The following is an 18,861-nucleotide window of genomic DNA, read 5'->3' as shown; positions in this document are numbered from 1 at the left end:
CAGAGGTAACTCTGGGTCTTCCTTTCCTGTGGCAGTCCTCATGAGAGACCGTTTCATCAGAGCAGAGGTAACTCTGGGTCTTCCATTCCTGTGGCGGTCCTCATGAGAGACCGTTTCATCATAGCAGAGGTAACTCTGGGTCTTCCTTTCCTGTGGCGGTCCTCATGAGAGACCGTTTCATCATAGCAGAGGTAACTCTGGGTCTTCCTTTCCTGTGGCAGTCCTCATGAGAGACCGTTTCATCATAGCAGAGGTAACTCTGGGTCTTCCTTTCCTGTGGCAGTCCTCATGAGAGACCGTTTCATCATAGCAGAGGTAACTCTGGGTCTTCCTTTCCTGTGGCAGTCCTCATGAGAGACCGTTTCATCAGAGCAGAGGTAACTCTGGGTCTTCCTTTCCTGTGGCAGTCCTCATGAGAGACCGTTTCATCAGAGCAGAGGTAACTCTGGGTCTTCCTTTCCTGTGGCAGTCCTCATGAGAGACCGTTTCATCAGAGCAGAGGTAACTCTGGGTCTTCCTTTCCTGTGGCAGTCCTCATGAGAGACCGTTTCATCAGAGCAGAGGTAACTCTGGGTCTTCCTTTCCTGTGACAGTCCTCATGAGAGACCGTTTCATCAGAGCAGAGGTAACTCTGGGTCTTCCTTTCCTGTGGCAGTCCTCATAAGAGACCGTTTCATCATAGCAGAGGTAACTCTGGGTCTTCCTTTCCTGTGGCAGTCCTCATGAGAGACCGTTTCATCATAGCAGAGGTAACTCTGGGTCTTCCTTTCCTGTGGCAGTCCTCATGAGAGACCGTTTCATCAGAGCAGAGGTAACTCTGGGTCTTCCTTTCCTGTGTCCTCATGAGAGACCGTTTCATCATAGCAGAGGTAACTCTGGGTCTTCCTTTCCTGTGGCAGTCCTCATGAGAGACCGTTTCATCATAGCAGAGGTAACTCTGGGTCTTCCTTTCCTGTGGCAGTCCTCATGAGAGACCGTTTCATCATAGCAGAGGTAACTCTGGGTCTTCCTTTCCTGTGGCGGTCCTCATGAGAGACCGTTTCATCATAGCAGAGGTAACTCTGGGTCTTCCTTTCCTGTGGCGGTCCTCATGAGAGACCGTTTCATCATAGCAGAGGTAACTCTGGGTCTTCCTTTCCTGTGGCGGTCCTCATGAGAGACCGTTTCATCAGAGCAGAGGTAACTCTGGGTCTTCCTTTCCTGTGGCAGTCCTCATGAGAGACCGTTTCATCAGAGCAGAGGTAACTCTGGGTCTTCCATTCCTGTGGCGGTCCTCATGAGAGACCGTTTCATCATAGCAGAGGTAACTCTGGGTCTTCCTTTCCTGTGGCGGTCCTCATGAGAGACCGTTTCATCATAGCAGAGGTAACTCTGGGTCTTCCTTTCCTGTGGCAGTCCTCATGAGAGACCGTTTCATCAGAGCAGAGGTAACTCTGGGTCTTCCTTTCCTGTGACAGTCCTCATGAGAGACCATTTCATCATAGCAGAGGTAACTCTGGGTCTACCTTTCCTGTGGCAGTCCTCATGAGAGACCGTTTCATCAGAGCAGAGGTAACTCTGGGTCTTCCTTTCCTGTGTCCTCATGAGAGACCGTTTCATCATAGCAGAGGTAACTCTGGGTCTTCCTTTCCTGTGGCAGTCCTCATGAGAGACCGTTTCATCATAGCAGAGGTAACTCTGGGTCTTCCTTTCCTGTGGCAGTCCTCATAAGAGACCGTTTCATCATAGCAGACGTAACTCTGGGTCTTCCTTTCCTGTGGCAGTCCTCATGAGAGACCGTTTCATCATAGCAGAGGTAACTCTGGGTCTTCCTTTCCTGTGGCGGTCCTCATGAGAGACCGTTTCATCATAGCAGAGGTAACTCTGGGTCTTCCTTTCCTGTGGCGGTCCTCATGAGAGACCGTTTCATCATAGCAGAGGTAACTCTGGGTCTTCCTTTCCTGTGGCAGTCCTCATGAGAGACCGTTTCATCATAGCAGAGGTAACTCTGGGTCTTCCTTTCCTGTGGCAGTCCTCATGAGAGACCGTTTCATCATAGCAGAGGTAACTCTGGGTCTTCCTTTCCTGTGGCAGTCCTCATGAGAGACCGTTTCATCATAGCAGAGGTAACTCTGGGTCTTCCTTTCCTGTGGCAGTCCTCATGAGAGACCGTTTCATCATAGCAGAGGTAACTCTGGGTCTTCCTTTCCTGTGGCAGTCCTCATGAGAGACCGTTTCATCATAGCAGAGGTAACTCTGGGTCTTCCTTTCCTGTGGCGGTCCTCATGAGAGACCGTTTCATCATAGCAGAGGTAACTCTGGGTCTTCCTTTCCTGTGGCGGTCATCATGAGAGACCGTTTCATCATAGCAGAGGTAACTCTGGGTCTTCCTTTCCTGTGGCGGTCCTCATGAGAGACCGTTTCATCATAGCAGAGGTAACTCTGGGTCTTCCTTTCCTGTGGCGGTCCTCATGAGAGACCGTTTCATCATAGCAGAGGTAACTCTGGGTCTTCCTTTCCTGTGGCGGTCCTCATGAGAGACCGTTTCATCATAGCAGAGGTAACTCTGGGTCTTCCTTTCCTGTGGCGGTCCTCATGAGAGACCGTTTCATCATAGCAGAGGTAACTCTGGGTCTTCCTTTCCTGTGGCGGTCCTCATGAGAGACCGTTTCATCATAGCAGAGGTAACTCTGGGTCTTCCTTTCCTGTGGCGGTCCTCATGAGAGACCGTTTCATCAGAGCAGAGGTAACTCTGGGTCTTCCTTTCCTGTGGCAGTCCTCATGAGAGACCGTTTCATCAGAGCAGAGGTAACTCTGGGTCTTCCATTCCTGTGGCGGTCCTCATGAGAGACCGTTTCATCATAGCAGAGGTAACTCTGGGTCTTCCTTTCCTGTGGCGGTCCTCATGAGAGACCGTTTCATCATAGCAGAGGTAACTCTGGGTCTTCCTTTCCTGTGGCAGTCCTCAAGAGAGACCGTTTCATCATAGCAGAGGTAACTCTGGGTCTTCCTTTCCTGTGGCAGTCCTCATGAGAGACCGTTTCATCATAGCAGAGGTAACTCTGGGTCTTCCTTTCCTGTGGCAGTCCTCATGAGAGACCGTTTCATCAGAGCAGAGGTAACTCTGGGTCTTCCTTTCCTGTGGCAGTCCTCATGAGAGACCGTTTCATCAGAGCAGAGGTAACTCTGGGTCTTCCTTTCCTGTGGCAGTCCTCATGAGAGACCGTTTCATCAGAGCAGAGGTAACTCTGGGTCTTCCTTTCCTGTGGCAGTCCTCATGAGAGACCGTTTCATCAGAGCAGAGGTAACTCTGGGTCTTCCTTTCCTGTGACAGTCCTCATGAGAGACCGTTTCATCATAGCAGAGGTAACTCTGGGTCTACCTTTCCTGTGGCAGTCCTCATGAGAGACCGTTTCATCAGAGCAGAGGTAACTCTGGGTCTTCCTTTCCTGTGGCAGTCCTCATAAGAGACCGTTTCATCATAGCAGAGGTAACTCTGGGTCTTCCTTTCCTGTGGCAGTCCTCATGAGAGACCGTTTCATCAGAGAAGAGGTAACTCTGGGTCTTCCTTTCCTGTGTCCTCATGAGAGACCGTTTCATCATAGCAGAGGTAACTCTGGGTCTTCCTTTCCTGTGGCAGTCCTCATGAGAGACCATTTCATCATAGCAGAGGTAACTCTGGGTCTACCTTTCCTGTGGCAGTCCTCATGAGAGACCGTTTCATCAGAGCAGAGGTAACTCTGGGTCTTCCTTTCCTGTGTCCTCATGAGAGACCGTTTCATCATAGCAGAGGTAACTCTGGGTCTTCCTTTCCTGTGGCAGTCCTCATGAGAGACCGTTTCATCATAGCAGAGGTAACTCTGGGTCTTCCTTTCCTGTGGCAGTCCTCATAAGAGACCGTTTCATCATAGCAGAGGTAACTCTGGGTCTTCCTTTCCTGTGGCAGTCCTCATGAGAGACCGTTTCATCATAGCAGAGGTAACTCTGGGTCTTCCTTTCCTGTGGCGGTCCTCATGAGAGACCGTTTCATCATAGCAGAGGTAACTCTGGGTCTTCCTTTCCTGTGGCGGTCCTCATGAGAGACCGTTTCATCATAGCAGAGGTAACTCTGGGTCTTCCTTTCCTGTGGCGGTCCTCATGAGAGACCGTTTCATCATAGCAGAGGTAACTCTGGGTCTTCCTTTCCTGTGGCAGTCCTCATGAGAGACCGTTTCATCAGAGCAGAGGTAACTCTGGGTCTTCCATTCCTGTGGCGGTCCTCATGAGAGACCGTTTCATCATAGCAGAGGTAACTCTGGGTCTTCCTTTCCTGTGGCGGTCCTCATGAGAGACCGTTTCATCATAGCAGAGGTAACTCTGGGTCTTCCTTTCCTGTGGCAGTCCTCATGAGAGACCGTTTCATCATAGCAGAGGTAACTCTGGGTCTTCCTTTCCTGTGGCAGTCCTCATGAGAGACCGTTTCATCATAGCAGAGGTAACTCTGGGTCTTCCTTTCCTGTGGCAGTCCTCATGAGAGACCGTTTCATCAGAGCAGAGGTAACTCTGGGTCTTCCTTTCCTGTGGCAGTCCTCATGAGAGACCGTTTCATCAGAGCAGAGGTAACTCTGGGTCTTCCTTTCCTGTGGCAGTCCTCATGAGAGACCGTTTCATCAGAGCAGAGGTAACTCTGGGTCTTCCTTTCCTGTGGCAGTCCTCATGAGAGACCGTTTCATCAGAGCAGAGGTAACTCTGGGTCTTCCTTTCCTGTGACAGTCCTCATGAGAGACCGTTTCATCAGAGCAGAGGTAACTCTGGGTCTTCCTTTCCTGTGGCAGTCCTCATAAGAGACCGTTTCATCATAGCAGAGGTAACTCTGGGTCTTCCTTTCCTGTGGCAGTCCTCATGAGAGACCGTTTCATCATAGCAGAGGTAACTCTGGGTCTTCCTTTCCTGTGGCAGTCCTCATGAGAGACCGTTTCATCAGAGCAGAGGTAACTCTGGGTCTTCCTTTCCTGTGTCCTCATGAGAGACCGTTTCATCATAGCAGAGGTAACTCTGGGTCTTCCTTTCCTGTGGCAGTCCTCATGAGAGACCGTTTCATCATAGCAGAGGTAACTCTGGGTCTTCCTTTCCTGTGGCAGTCCTCATGAGAGACCGTTTCATCATAGCAGAGGTAACTCTGGGTCTTCCTTTCCTGTGGCGGTCCTCATGAGAGACCGTTTCATCATAGCAGAGGTAACTCTGGGTCTTCCTTTCCTGTGGCGGTCCTCATGAGAGACCGTTTCATCATAGCAGAGGTAACTCTGGGTCTTCCTTTCCTGTGGCGGTCCTCATGAGAGACCGTTTCATCAGAGCAGAGGTAACTCTGGGTCTTCCTTTCCTGTGGCAGTCCTCATGAGAGACCGTTTCATCAGAGCAGAGGTAACTCTGGGTCTTCCATTCCTGTGGCGGTCCTCATGAGAGACCGTTTCATCATAGCAGAGGTAACTCTGGGTCTTCCTTTCCTGTGGCGGTCCTCATGAGAGACCGTTTCATCATAGCAGAGGTAACTCTGGGTCTTCCTTTCCTGTGGCAGTCCTCATGAGAGACCGTTTCATCAGAGCAGAGGTAACTCTGGGTCTTCCTTTCCTGTGACAGTCCTCATGAGAGACCATTTCATCATAGCAGAGGTAACTCTGGGTCTACCTTTCCTGTGGCAGTCCTCATGAGAGACTGTTTCATCAGAGCAGAGGTAACTCTGGGTCTTCCTTTCCTGTGTCCTCATGAGAGACCGTTTCATCATAGCAGAGGTAACTCTGGGTCTTCCTTTCCTGTGGCAGTCCTCATGAGAGACCGTTTCATCATAGCAGAGGTAACTCTGGGTCTTCCTTTCCTGTGGCAGTCCTCATAAGAGACCGTTTCATCATAGCAGACGTAACTCTGGGTCTTCCTTTCCTGTGGCAGTCCTCATGAGAGACCGTTTCATCATAGCAGAGGTAACTCTGGGTCTTCCTTTCCTGTGGCGGTCCTCATGAGAGACCGTTTCATCATAGCAGAGGTAACTCTGGGTCTTCCTTTCCTGTGGCGGTCCTCATGAGAGACCGTTTCATCATAGCAGAGGTAACTCTGGGTCTTCCTTTCCTGTGGCAGTCCTCATGAGAGACCGTTTCATCATAGCAGAGGTAACTCTGGGTCTTCCTTTCCTGTGGCAGTCCTCATGAGAGACCGTTTCATCATAGCAGAGGTAACTCTGGGTCTTCCTTTCCTGTGGCAGTCCTCATGAGAGACCGTTTCATCATAGCAGAGGTAACTCTGGGTCTTCCTTTCCTGTGGCAGTCCTCATGAGAGACCGTTTCATCATAGCAGAGGTAACTCTGGGTCTTCCTTTCCTGTGGCAGTCCTCATGAGAGACCGTTTCATCATAGCAGAGGTAACTCTGGGTCTTCCTTTCCAGTGGCGGTCCTCATGAGAGACCGTTTCATCATAGCAGAGGTAACTCTGGGTCTTCCTTTCCTGTGGCGGTCCTCATGAGAGACCGTTTCATCATAGCAGAGGTAACTCTGGGTCTTCCTTTCCTGTGGCGGTCCTCATGAGAGACCGTTTCATCATAGCAGAGGTAACTCTGGGTCTTCCTTTCCTGTGGCGGTCCTCATGAGAGACCGTTTCATCATAGCAGAGGTAACTCTGGGTCTTCCTTTCCTGTGGCGGTCCTCATGAGAGACCGTTTCATCATAGCAGAGGTAACTCTGGGTCTTCCTTTCCTGTGGCGGTCCTCATGAGAGACCGTTTCATCATAGCAGAGGTAACTCTGGGTCTTCCTTTCCTGTGGCGGTCCTCATGAGAGACCGTTTCATCATAGCAGAGGTAACTCTGGGTCTTCCTTTCCTGTGGCGGTCCTCATGAGAGACCGTTTCATCAGAGCAGAGGTAACTCTGGGTCTTCCTTTCCTGTGGCAGTCCTCATGAGAGACCGTTTCATCAGAGCAGAGGTAACTCTGGGTCTTCCATTCCTGTGGCGGTCCTCATGAGAGACCGTTTCATCATAGCAGAGGTAACTCTGGGTCTTCCTTTCCTGTGGCGGTCCTCATGAGAGACCGTTTCATCATAGCAGAGGTAACTCTGGGTCTTCCTTTCCTGTGGCTGTCCTCATGAGAGACCGTTTCATCATAGCAGAGGTAACTCTGGGTCTTCCTTTCCTGTGGCAGTCCTCATGAGAGACCGTTTCATCATAGCAGAGGTAACTCTGGGTCTTCCTTTCCTGTGGCGGTCCTCATGAGAGACCGTTTCATCAGAGCAGAGGTAACTCTGGGTCTTCCTTTCCTGTGGCAGTCCTCATGAGAGACCGTTTCATCAGAGCAGAGGTAACTCTGGGTCTTCCTTTCCTGTGGCAGTCCTCATGAGAGACCGTTTCATCAGAGCAGAGGTAACTCTGGGTCTTCCTTTCCTGTGGCAGTCCTCATGAGAGACCGTTTCATCAGAGCAGAGGTAACTCTGGGTCTTCCTTTCCTGTGACAGTCCTCATGAGAGACCGTTTCATCATAGCAGAGGTAACTCTGGGTCTACCTTTCCTGTGGCAGTCCTCATGAGAGACCGTTTCATCAGAGCAGAGGTAACTCTGGGTCTTCCTTTCCTGTGGCAGTCCTCATAAGAGACCGTTTCATCATAGCAGAGGTAACTCTGGGTCTTCCTTTCCTGTGGCAGTCCTCATGAGAGACCGTTTCATCAGAGAAGAGGTAACTCTGGGTCTTCCTTTCCTGTGTCCTCATGAGAGACCGTTTCATCATAGCAGAGGTAACTCTGGGTCTTCCTTTCCTGTGGCAGTCCTCATGAGAGACCATTTCATCATAGCAGAGGTAACTCTGGGTCTACCTTTCCTGTGGCAGTCCTCATGAGAGACCGTTTCATCAGAGCAGAGGTAACTCTGGGTCTTCCTTTCCTGTGTCCTCATGAGAGACCGTTTCATCATAGCAGAGGTAACTCTGGGTCTTCCTTTCCTGTGGCAGTCCTCATGAGAGACCGTTTCATCATAGCAGAGGTAACTCTGGGTCTTCCTTTCCTGTGGCAGTCCTCATAAGAGACCGTTTCATCATAGCAGAGGTAACTCTGGGTCTTCCTTTCCTGTGGCAGTCCTCATGAGAGACCGTTTCATCATAGCAGAGGTAACTCTGGGTCTTCCTTTCCTGTGGCGGTCCTCATGAGAGACCGTTTCATCATAGCAGAGGTAACTCTGGGTCTTCCTTTCCTGTGGCGGTCCTCATGAGAGACCGTTTCATCATAGCAGAGGTAACTCTGGGTCTTCCTTTCCTGTGGCAGTCCTCATGAGAGACCGTTTCATCATAGCAGAGGTAACTCTGGGTCTTCCTTTCCTGTGGCAGTCCTCATGAGAGACCGTTTCATCATAGCAGAGGTAACTCTGGGTCTTCCTTTCCTGTGGCAGTCCTCATGAGAGACCGTTTCATCATAGCAGACGTAACTATGGGTCTTCCTTTCCTGTGGTAGTCCTCATGAGAGACCGTTTCATCATAGCAGAGGTAACTCTGGGTCTTCCTTTCCTGTGGCGGTCCTCATGAGAGACCGTTTCATCAGAGCAGAGGTAACTCTGGGTCTTCCTTTCCTGTGGCAGTCCTCATGAGAGACCGTTTCATCAGAGCAGAGGTAACTCTGGGTCTTCCATTCCTGTGGCGGTCCTCATGAGAGACCGTTTCATCATAGCAGAGGTAACTCTGGGTCTTCCTTTCCTGTGGCGGTCCTCATGAGAGACCGTTTCATCATAGCAGAGGTAACTCTGGGTCTTCCTTTCCTGTGTCCTCATGAGATACCGTTTCATCATAGCAGAGGTAACTCTGGGTCTTTCTTTCCTGTGGCGGTCCTCATGAGAGACCGTTTCATCATAGCAGAGGTAACTCTGGGTCTTCCTTTCCTGTGGCAGTCCTCATGAGAGACCGTTTCATCATAGCAGAGGTAACTCTGGGTCTTCCTTTCCTGTGGCAGTCCTCATGAGAGACCGTTTCATCATAGCAGAGGTAACTCTGGGTCTTCCTTTCCTGTGGCAGTCCTCATGAGAGACCGTTTCATCAGAGCAGAGGTAACTCTGGGTCTTCCTTTCCTGTGGCAGTCCTCATGAGAGACCGTTTCATCAGAGCAGAGGTAACTCTGGGTCTTCCTTTCCTGTGGCAGTCCTCATGAGAGACCGTTTCATCAGAGCAGAGGTAACTCTGGGTCTTCCTTTCCTGTGGCAGTCCTCATGAGAGACCGTTTCATCAGAGCAGAGGTAACTCTGGGTCTTCCTTTCCTGTGACAGTCCTCATGAGAGACCGTTTCATCATAGCAGAGGTAACTCTGGGTCTACCTTTCCTGTGGCAGTCCTCATGAGAGACCGTTTCATCAGAGCAGAGGTAACTCTGGGTCTTCCTTTCCTGTGGCAGTCCTCATAAGAGACCGTTTCATCATAGCAGAGGTAACTCTGGGTCTTCCTTTCCTGTGGCAGTCCTCATGAGAGACCGTTTCATCAGAGAAGAGGTAACTCTGGGTCTTCCTTTCCTGTGTCCTCATGAGAGACCGTTTCATCATAGCAGAGGTAACTCTGGGTCTTCCTTTCCTGTGGCAGTCCTCATGAGAGACCATTTCATCATAGCAGAGGTAACTCTGGGTCTACCTTTCCTGTGGCAGTCCTCATGAGAGACCGTTTCATCAGAGCAGAGGTAACTCTGGGTCTTCCTTTCCTGTGTCCTCATGAGAGACCGTTTCATCATAGCAGAGGTAACTCTGGGTCTTCCTTTCCTGTGGCAGTCCTCATGAGAGACCGTTTCATCATAGCAGAGGTAACTCTGGGTCTTCCTTTCCTGTGGCAGTCCTCATAAGAGACCGTTTCATCATAGCAGAGGTAACTCTGGGTCTTCCTTTCCTGTGGCAGTCCTCATGAGAGACCGTTTCATCATAGCAGAGGTAACTCTGGGTCTTCCTTTCCTGTGGCGGTCCTCATGAGAGACCGTTTCATCATAGCAGAGGTAACTCTGGGTCTTCCTTTCCTGTGGCGGTCCTCATGAGAGACCGTTTCATCATAGCAAAGGTAACTCTGGGTCTTCCTTTCCTGTGGCAGTCCTCATGAGAGACCGTTTCATCATAGCAGAGGTAACTCTGGGTCTTCCTTTCCTGTGGCAGTCCTCATGAGAGACCGTTTCATCATAGCAGAGGTAACTCTGGGTCTTCCTTTCCTGTGGCAGTCCTCATGAGAGACCGTTTCATCATAGCAGACGTAACTATGGGTCTTCCTTTCCTGTGGCAGTCCTCATGAGAGACCGTTTCATCATAGCAGAGGTAACTCTGGGTCTTCCTTTCCTGTGGCGGTCCTCATGAGAGACCGTTTCATCAGAGCAGAGGTAACTCTGGGTCTTCCTTTCCTGTGGCAGTCCTCATGAGAGACCGTTTCATCAGAGCAGAGGTAACTCTGGGTCTTCCATTCCTGTGGCGGTCCTCATGAGAGACCGTTTCATCATAGCAGAGGTAACTCTGGGTCTTCCTTTCCTGTGGCGGTCCTCATGAGAGACCGTTTCATCATAGCAGAGGTAACTCTGGGTCTTCCTTTCCTGTGGCAGTCCTCATGAGAGACCGTTTCATCATAGCAGAGGTAACTCTGGGTCTTCCTTTCCTGTGGCAGTCCTCATGAGAGACCGTTTCATCATAGCAGAGGTAACTCTGGGTCTTCCTTTCCTGTGGCAGTCCTCATGAGAGACCGTTTCATCAGAGCAGAGGTAACTCTGGGTCTTCCTTTCCTGTGGCAGTCCTCATGAGAGACCGTTTCATCAGAGCAGAGGTAACTCTGGGTCTTCCTTTCCTGTGGCAGTCCTCATGAGAGACCGTTTCATCAGAGCAGAGGTAACTCTGGGTCTTCCTTTCCTGTGGCAGTCCTCATGAGAGACCGTTTCATCAGAGCAGAGGTAACTCTGGGTCTTCCTTTCCTGTGACAGTCCTCATGAGAGACCGTTTAATCATAGCAGAGGTAACTCTGGGTCTACCTTTCCTGTGGCAGTCCTCATGAGAGACCGTTTCATCAGAGCAGAGGTAACTCTGGGTCTTCCTTTCCTGTGGCAGTCCTCATAAGAGACCGTTTCATCATAGCAGAGGTAACTCTGGGTCTTCCTTTCCTGTGGCAGTCCTCATGAGAGACCGTTTCATCATAGCAGAGGTAACTCTGGGTCTTCCTTTCCTGTGGCAGTCCTCATGAGAGACCGTTTCATCAGAGCAGAGGTAACTCTGGGTCTTCCTTTCCTGTGTCCTCATGATAGACCGTTTCATCAGAGAAGAGGTAACTCTGGGTCTTCCTTTCCTGTGTCCTCATGAGAGACCGTTTCATCATAGCAGAGGTAACTCTGGGTCTTCCTTTCCTGTGGCAGTCCTCATGAGAGACCGTTTCATCATAGCAGAGGTAACTCTGGGTCTTCCTTTCCTGTGGCAGTCCTCATGAGAGACCGTTTCATCATAGCAGAGGTAACTCTGGGTCTTCCTTTCCTGTGGCAGTCCTCATGAGAGACCGTTTCATCATAGCAGAGGTAACTCTGGGTCTTCCTTTCCTGTGGCAGTCCTCATGAGAGACCGTTTCATCATAGCAGAGGTAACTCTGGGTCTTCCTTTCCTGTGGCAGTCCTCATGAGAGACCGTTTCATCATAGCAGAGGTAACTCTGGGTCTTCCTTTCCTGTGGCGGTCCTCATGAGAGACCGTTTCATCATAGCAGAGGTAACTCTGGGTCTTCCTTTCCTGTGGCGGTCCTCATGAGAGACCGTTTCATCATAGCAGAGGTAACTCTGGGTCTTCCTTTCCTGTGGCGGTCCTCATGAGAGACCGTTTCATCAGAGCAGAGGTAACTCTGGGTCTTCCTTTCCTGTGGCAGTCCTCATGAGAGACCGTTTCATCAGAGCAGAGGTAACTCTGGGTCTTCCATTCCTGTGGCGGTCCTCATGAGAGACCGTTTCATCATAGCAGAGCTAACTCTGGGTCTTCCTTTCCTGTGGCGGTCCTCATGAGAGACCGTTTCATCATAGCAGAGGTAACTCTGGGTCTTCCTTTCCTGTGGCAGTCCTCATGAGAGACCGTTTCATCAGAGCAGAGGTAACTCTGGGTCTTCCTTTCCTGTGACAGTCCTCATGAGAGACCATTTCATCATAGCAGAGGTAACTCTGGGTCTACCTTTCCTGTGGCAGTCCTCATGAGAGACCGTTTCATCAGAGCAGAGGTAACTCTGGGTCTTCCTTTCCTGTGTCCTCATGAGAGACCGTTTCATCATAGCAGAGGTAACTCTGGGTCTTCCTTTCCTGTGGCAGTCCTCATGAGAAACCGTTTCATCATAGCAGAGGTAACTCTGGGTCTTCCTTTCCTGTGGCAGTCCTCATAAGAGACCGTTTCATCATAGCAGAGGTAACTCTGGGTCTTCCTTTCCTGTGGCAGTCCTCATGAGAGACCGTTTCATCATAGCAGAGGTAACTCTGGGTCTTCCTTTCCTGTGGCGGTCCTCATGAGAGACCGTTTCATCATAGCAGAGGTAACTCTGGGTCTTCCTTTCCTGTGGCGGTCCTCATGAGAGACCGTTTCATCATAGCAGAGGTAACTCTGGGTCTTCCTTTCCTGTGGCAGTCCTCATGAGAGACCGTTTCATCATAGCAGAGGTAACTCTGGGTCTTCCTTTCCTGTGGCAGTCCTCATGAGAGACCGTTTCATCATAGCAGAGGTAACTCTGGGTCTTCCTTTCCTGTGGCAGTCCTCATGAGAGACCGTTTCATCATAGCAGACGTAACTATGGGTCTTCCTTTCCTGTGGCAGTCCTCATGAGAGACCGTTTCATCATAGCAGAGGTAACTCTGGGTCTTCCTTTCCTGTGGCAGTCCTCATGAGAGACCGTTTCATCATAGCAGAGGTAACTCTGGGTCTTCCTTTCCTGTGGCGGTCCTCATGAGAGACCGTTTCATCATAGCAGAGGTAACTCTGGGTCTTCCTTTCCTGTGGCAGTCCTCATGAGAGACCGTTTCATCAGAGCAGAGGTAACTCTGGGTCTTCCTTTCCTGTGGCAGTCCTCATGAGAGACGGTTTCATCAGAGCAGAGGTAACTCTGGGTCTTCCTTTCCTGTGGCATTCCTCATGAGAGACAGTTTCATCATAGCAGAGGTAACTCTGGGTCTTCCTTTCCTGTGGCAGTCCTCATGAGAGACCCTTTCATCATAGCAGAGGTAACTCTGGGTCTTCCTTTCCTGTGGCAGTCCTCATGAGAGACCGTTTCATCATAGCAGAGGTAACTCTGGGTCTTCCTTTCCTGTGGCAGTCCTCATGAGAGACCATTTCATCATAGCAGAGGTAACTCTGGGTCTTCCTTTCCTGTGGCAGTCCTCATGAGAGACCGTTTCATCAGAGCAGAGGTAACTCTGGGTCTTCCTTTCCTGTGGCAGTCCTCATGAGAGACCGTTTCATCAGAGCAGAGGTAACTCTGGGTCTTCCTTTCCTGTGACAGTCCTCATGAGAGACTGTTTCATCATAGCAGAAGTAACTCTGGGTCTACCTTTCCTGTGGCAGTCCTCATGAGAGACCGTTTCATCAGAGCAGAGGTAACTCTGGGTCTTCCTTTCCTGTGTCCTCATGAGAGACCGTTTCATCACAGCAGAGGTAACTCTGGGTCTTCCTTTCCTGTGGCAGTCCTCATGAGAGACCGTTTCATCATAGCAGAGGTAACTCTGGGTCTTCCTTTCCTGTGGCAGTCCTCATAAGAGACCGTTTCATCATAGCAGAGGTAACTCTGGGTCTTCCTTTCCTGTGGCAGTCCTCATGAGAGACCGTTTCATCATAGCAGAGGTAACTCTGGGTCTTCCTTTCCTGTGGCAGTCCTCATGAGAGACCGTTTCATCATAGCAGAGGTAACTCTGGGTCTTCCTTTTCTGTGGCGGTCCTCATGAGAGACCGTTTCATCATAGCAGAGGTAACTCTGGGTCTTCCTTTCCTGTGGCGGTCCTCATGAGAGACCGTTTCATCATAGCAGAGGTAACTCTGGGTCTTCCTTTCCTGTGGCGGTCCTCATGAGAGACCGTTTCATCATAGCAGAGGTAACTCTGGGTCTTCCTTTCCTGTGGCGGTCCTCATGAGAGACCGTTTCATCATAGCAGAGGTAACTCTGGGTCTTCCTTTCCTGTGGCAGTCCTCATGAGAGACCGTTTCATCATAGCAGAGGTAACTCTGGGTCTTCCTTTCCTGTGGCAGTCCTCATGAGAGACCGTTTCATCATAGCAGAGGTAACTCTGGGTCTTCCTTTCCTGTGGCAGTCCTCATGAGAGACCGTTTCATCAGAGCAGAGGTAACTCTGGGTCTTCCTTTCCTGTGGCAGTCCTCATGAGAGACCGTTTCATCAGAGCAGAGGTAACTCTGGGTCTTCCTTTCCTGTGGCAGTCCTCATGAGAGACCGTTTCATCAGAGCAGAGGTAACTCTGGGTCTTCCTTTCCTGTGGCAGTCCTCATGAGAGACCGTTTCATCAGAGCAGAGGTAACTCTGGGTCTTCCTTTCCTGTGACAGTCCTCATGAGAGACCGTTTCATCATAGCAGAGGTAACTCTGGGTCTACCTTTCCTGTGGCAGTCCTCATGAGAGACCGTTTCATCAGAGCAGAGGTAACTCTGGGTCTTCCTTTCCTGTGGCAGTCCTCATAAGAGACCGTTTCATCATAGCAGAGGTAACTCTGGGTCTTCCTTTCCTGTGGCAGTCCTCATGAGAGACCGTTTCATCATAGCAGAGGTAACTCTGGGTCTTCCTTTCCTGTGGCAGTCCTCATGAGAGACCGTTTCATCATAGCAGAGGTAACTCTGGGTCTTCCTTTCCTGTGGCGGTCCTCATGAGAGACCGTTTCATCATAGCAGAGGTAACTCTGGGTCTTCCTTTCCTGTGGCGGTCCTCATGAGAGACCGTTTCATCATAGCAGAGGTAACTCTGGGTCTTCCTTTCCTGTGGCGGTCCTCATGAGAGACCGTTTCATCAGAGCAGAGGTAACTCTGGGTCTTCCTTTCCTGTGGCAGTCCTCATGAGAGACCGTTTCATCAGAGCAGAGGTAACTCTGGGTCTTCCATTCCTGTGGCGGTCCTCATGAGAGACCGTTTCATCATAGCAGAGCTAACTCTGGGTCTTCCTTTCCTGTGGCGGTCCTCATGAGAGACCGTTTCATCATAGCAGAGGTAACTCTGGGTCTTCCTTTCCTGTGGCAGTCCTCATGAGAGACCGTTTCATCAGAGCAGAGGTAACTCTGGGTCTTCCTTTCCTGTGACAGTCCTCATGAGAGACCATTTCATCATAGCAGAGGTAACTCTGGGTCTACCTTTCCTGTGGCAGTCCTCATGAGAGACCGTTTCATCAGAGCAGAGGTAACTCTGGGTCTTCCTTTCCTGTGTCCTCATGAGAGACCGTTTCATCATAGCAGAGGTAACTCTGGGTCTTCCTTTCCTGTGGCAGTCCTCATGAGAAACCGTTTCATCATAGCAGAGGTAACTCTGGGTCTTCCTTTCCTGTGGCAGTCCTCATAAGAGACCGTTTCATCATAGCAGAGGTAACTCTGGGTCTTCCTTTCCTGTGGCAGTCCTCATGAGAGACCGTTTCATCATAGCAGAGGTAACTCTGGGTCTTCCTTTCCTGTGGCGGTCCTCATGAGAGACCGTTTCATCATAGCAGAGGTAACTCTGGGTCTTCCTTTCCTGTGGCGGTCCTCATGAGAGACCGTTTCATCATAGCAGAGGTAACTCTGGGTCTTCCTTTCCTGTGGCAGTCCTCATGAGAGACCGTTTCATCATAGCAGAGGTAACTCTGGGTCTTCCTTTCCTGTGGCAGTCCTCATGAGAGACCGTTTCATCATAGCAGAGGTAACTCTGGGTCTTCCTTTCCTGTGGCAGTCCTCATGAGAGACCGTTTCATCATAGCAGACGTAACTATGGGTCTTCCTTTCCTGTGGCAGTCCTCATGAGAGACCGTTTCATCATAGCAGAGGTAACTCTGGGTCTTCCTTTCCTGTGGCAGTCCTCATGAGAGACCGTTTCATCATAGCAGAGGTAACTCTGGGTCTTCCTTTCCTGTGGCGGTCCTCATGAGAGACCGTTTCATCATAGCAGAGGTAACTCTGGGTCTTCCTTTCCTGTGGCAGTCCTCATGAGAGACCGTTTCATCAGAGCAGAGGTAACTCTGGGTCTTCCTTTCCTGTGGCAGTCCTCATGAGAGACGGTTTCATCAGAGCAGAGGTAACTCTGGGTCTTCCTTTCCTGTGGCATTCCTCATGAGAGACCGTTTCATCATAGCAGAGGTAACTCTGGGTCTTCCTTTCCTGTGGCAGTCCTCATGAGAGACCCTTTCATCATAGCAGAGGTAACTCTGGGTCTTCCTTTCCTGTGGCAGTCCTCATGAGAGACCGTTTCATCATAGCAGAGGTAACTCTGGGTCTTCCTTTCCTGTGGCAGTCCTCATGAGAGACCATTTCATCATAGCAGAGGTAACTCTGGGTCTTCCTTTCCTGTGGCAGTCCTCATGAGAGACCGTTTCATCAGAGCAGAGGTAACTCTGGGTCTTCCTTTCCTGTGGCAGTCCTCATGAGAGACCGTTTCATCAGAGCAGAGGTAACTCTGGGTCTTCCTTTCCTGTGACAGTCCTCATGAGAGACTGTTTCATCATAGCAGAAGTAACTCTGGGTCTACCTTTCCTGTGGCAGTCCTCATGAGAGACCGTTTCATCAGAGCAGAGGTAACTCTGGGTCTTCCTTTCCTGTGTCCTCATGAGAGACCGTTTCATCACAGCAGAGGTAACTCTGGGTCTTCCTTTCCTGTGGCAGTCCTCATGAGAGACCGTTTCATCATAGCAGAGGTAACTCTGGGTCTTCCTTTCCTGTGGCAGTCCTCATAAGAGACCGTTTCATCATAGCAGAGGTAACTCTGGGTCTTCCTTTCCTGTGGCAGTCCTCATGAGAGACCGTTTCATCATAGCAGAGGTAACTCTGGGTCTTCCTTTCCTGTGGCAGTCCTCATGAGAGACCGTTTCATCATAGCAGAGGTAACTCTGGGTCTTCCTTTTCTGTGGCGGTCCTCATGAGAGACCGTTTCATCATAGCAGAGGTAACTCTGGGTCTTCCTTTCCTGTGGCGGTCCTCATGAGAGACCGTTTCATCATAGCAGAGGTAACTCTGGGTCTTCCTTTCCTGTGGCGGTCCTCATGAGAGACCGTTTCATCATAGCAGAGGTAACTCTGGGTCTTCCTTTCCTGTGGCGGTCCTCATGAGAGACCGTTTCATCATAGCAGAGGTAACTCTGGGTCTTCCTTTCCTGTGGCGGTCCTCATGAGAGACCGTTTCATCATAGCAGAGGTAACTCTGGGTCTTCCTTTCCTGTGGCGGTCCTCATGAGAGACAGTTTCATCATAGCAGAGGTAACTCCAGGTCTTCCTTTCCTGTGGCAGTCCTCATGAGAGACCGTTTCATCATAGCAGAGGTAACTCTGGGTCTTCCTTTCCTGTGGCAGTCCTCATGAGAGACCGTTTCATCAGAGCAGAGGTAACTCTGGGTCTTCCTTTCCTGTGGCAGTCCTCATGAGAGACCGTTTCATCAGAGCAGAGGTAACTCTGGGTCTTCCTTTCCTGTGGCAGTCCTCATGAGAGACCGTTTCATCATAGCAGAGGTAACTCTGGGTCTTCCTTTCCTGTGGCAGTCCTCATGAGAGACCGTTTCATCAGAGCAGAGGTAACTCTGGGTCTTCCTTTCCTGTGTCCTCATGAGATACCGTTTCATCATAGCAGAGGTAACTCTGGGTCTTCCTTTCCTGTGGCGGTCCTCATGAGAGACCGTTTCATCATAGCAGAGGTAACTCTGGGTCTTCCTTTCCTGTGGCAGTCCTCATGAGAGACCGTTTCATCATAGCAGAGGTAACTCTGGGTCTTCCTTTCCTGTGGCAGTCCTCATGAGAGACCGTTTCATCATAGCAGAGGTAACTCTGGGTCTTCCTTTCCTGTGGCGGTCCTCATGAGAGACCGTTTCATCATAGCAGAGGTAACTCTGGGTCTTCCTTTCCTGTGGCGGTCCTCATGAGAGACAGTTTCATCATAGCAGAGGTAACTCTGGGTCTTCCTTTCCTGTGGCAGTCCTCATGAGAGACCGTTTCATCACCGGTTTTCGCGACTGCACTTGAAATGTTCTTGACTGACTTAATATTTTATAGTAATGATGGAATGTCATTTCTCTTTGCTTATTGAGCTGTTCTTGCCATAATATGGACTTGATCTTTCACCGAATATGTCTTCTGTTTACCACCCCTACCTTGTCACAACACAACTGATTGGCTCAAACGCATTAAGGAAAGAAATTCCACAAATTCACTTTGAACAAGGCACACCTGTTAATTGAAATGCATTCCAGGTGACTACCTCATGAAGCTGTTTGAGAGAATGCCAAGAGTGTGCAAAGCTGTCATCAAGGCAAAGGTTTGCTACTTTGAAGAATCTCAAATGTAAACTGTATTTTGATTTTTTTTACACTTTTTTGGTTACTACATGACTCCATTTGTGTTATTTCATAGTTTTGATGTCTTCACTATTATTCTACAATGTAGAAAATTGTAAAAATAAAGAAAAACCCTTGAATGAATTAATGAATGGTGTCCAAACTTTTGACTGGTCCTGTTACATATTACCTCAATTACCTCGACTAACCTGTACTCCTGCACATTGACTCTGTACCGGTACCCCCTGTATATAGCCTCCACATTGACTCTGTACCGGTACCCCCTGTATATAGCCTCCACATTGACTCTGTACCGGTACCCCCTGTATATAGCCTCCACATTGACTCTGTACCGGTACCCCCTGTATATAGCCTCCACATTGACTCTGTACCGGTACCCCCTGTATATAGCCTCCACATTGACTCTGTACCGGTA

General features: G+C 50.0%; 1 protein-coding gene across 1 annotated transcript in view; it reads right to left on the bottom strand.

Annotated features, from left to right (window-relative positions):
• The window catches only part of cacna1fb (calcium channel, voltage-dependent, L type, alpha 1F subunit), a 210,845-nt gene that overhangs the window by 67,007 nt on the left and 124,977 nt on the right, over window positions 1–18,861 (bottom strand). The window lies entirely within an intron of this gene.

This window comes from Oncorhynchus mykiss, chromosome 9 (assembly GCF_013265735.2).
Source record: "Oncorhynchus mykiss isolate Arlee chromosome 9, USDA_OmykA_1.1, whole genome shotgun sequence".
Classification (NCBI taxonomy): domain Eukaryota; kingdom Metazoa; phylum Chordata; class Actinopteri; order Salmoniformes; family Salmonidae; genus Oncorhynchus; species Oncorhynchus mykiss.
Note: the sequence above shows the minus strand (reverse complement) of the source record. Positions and strands in the feature narration are given on the sequence as shown.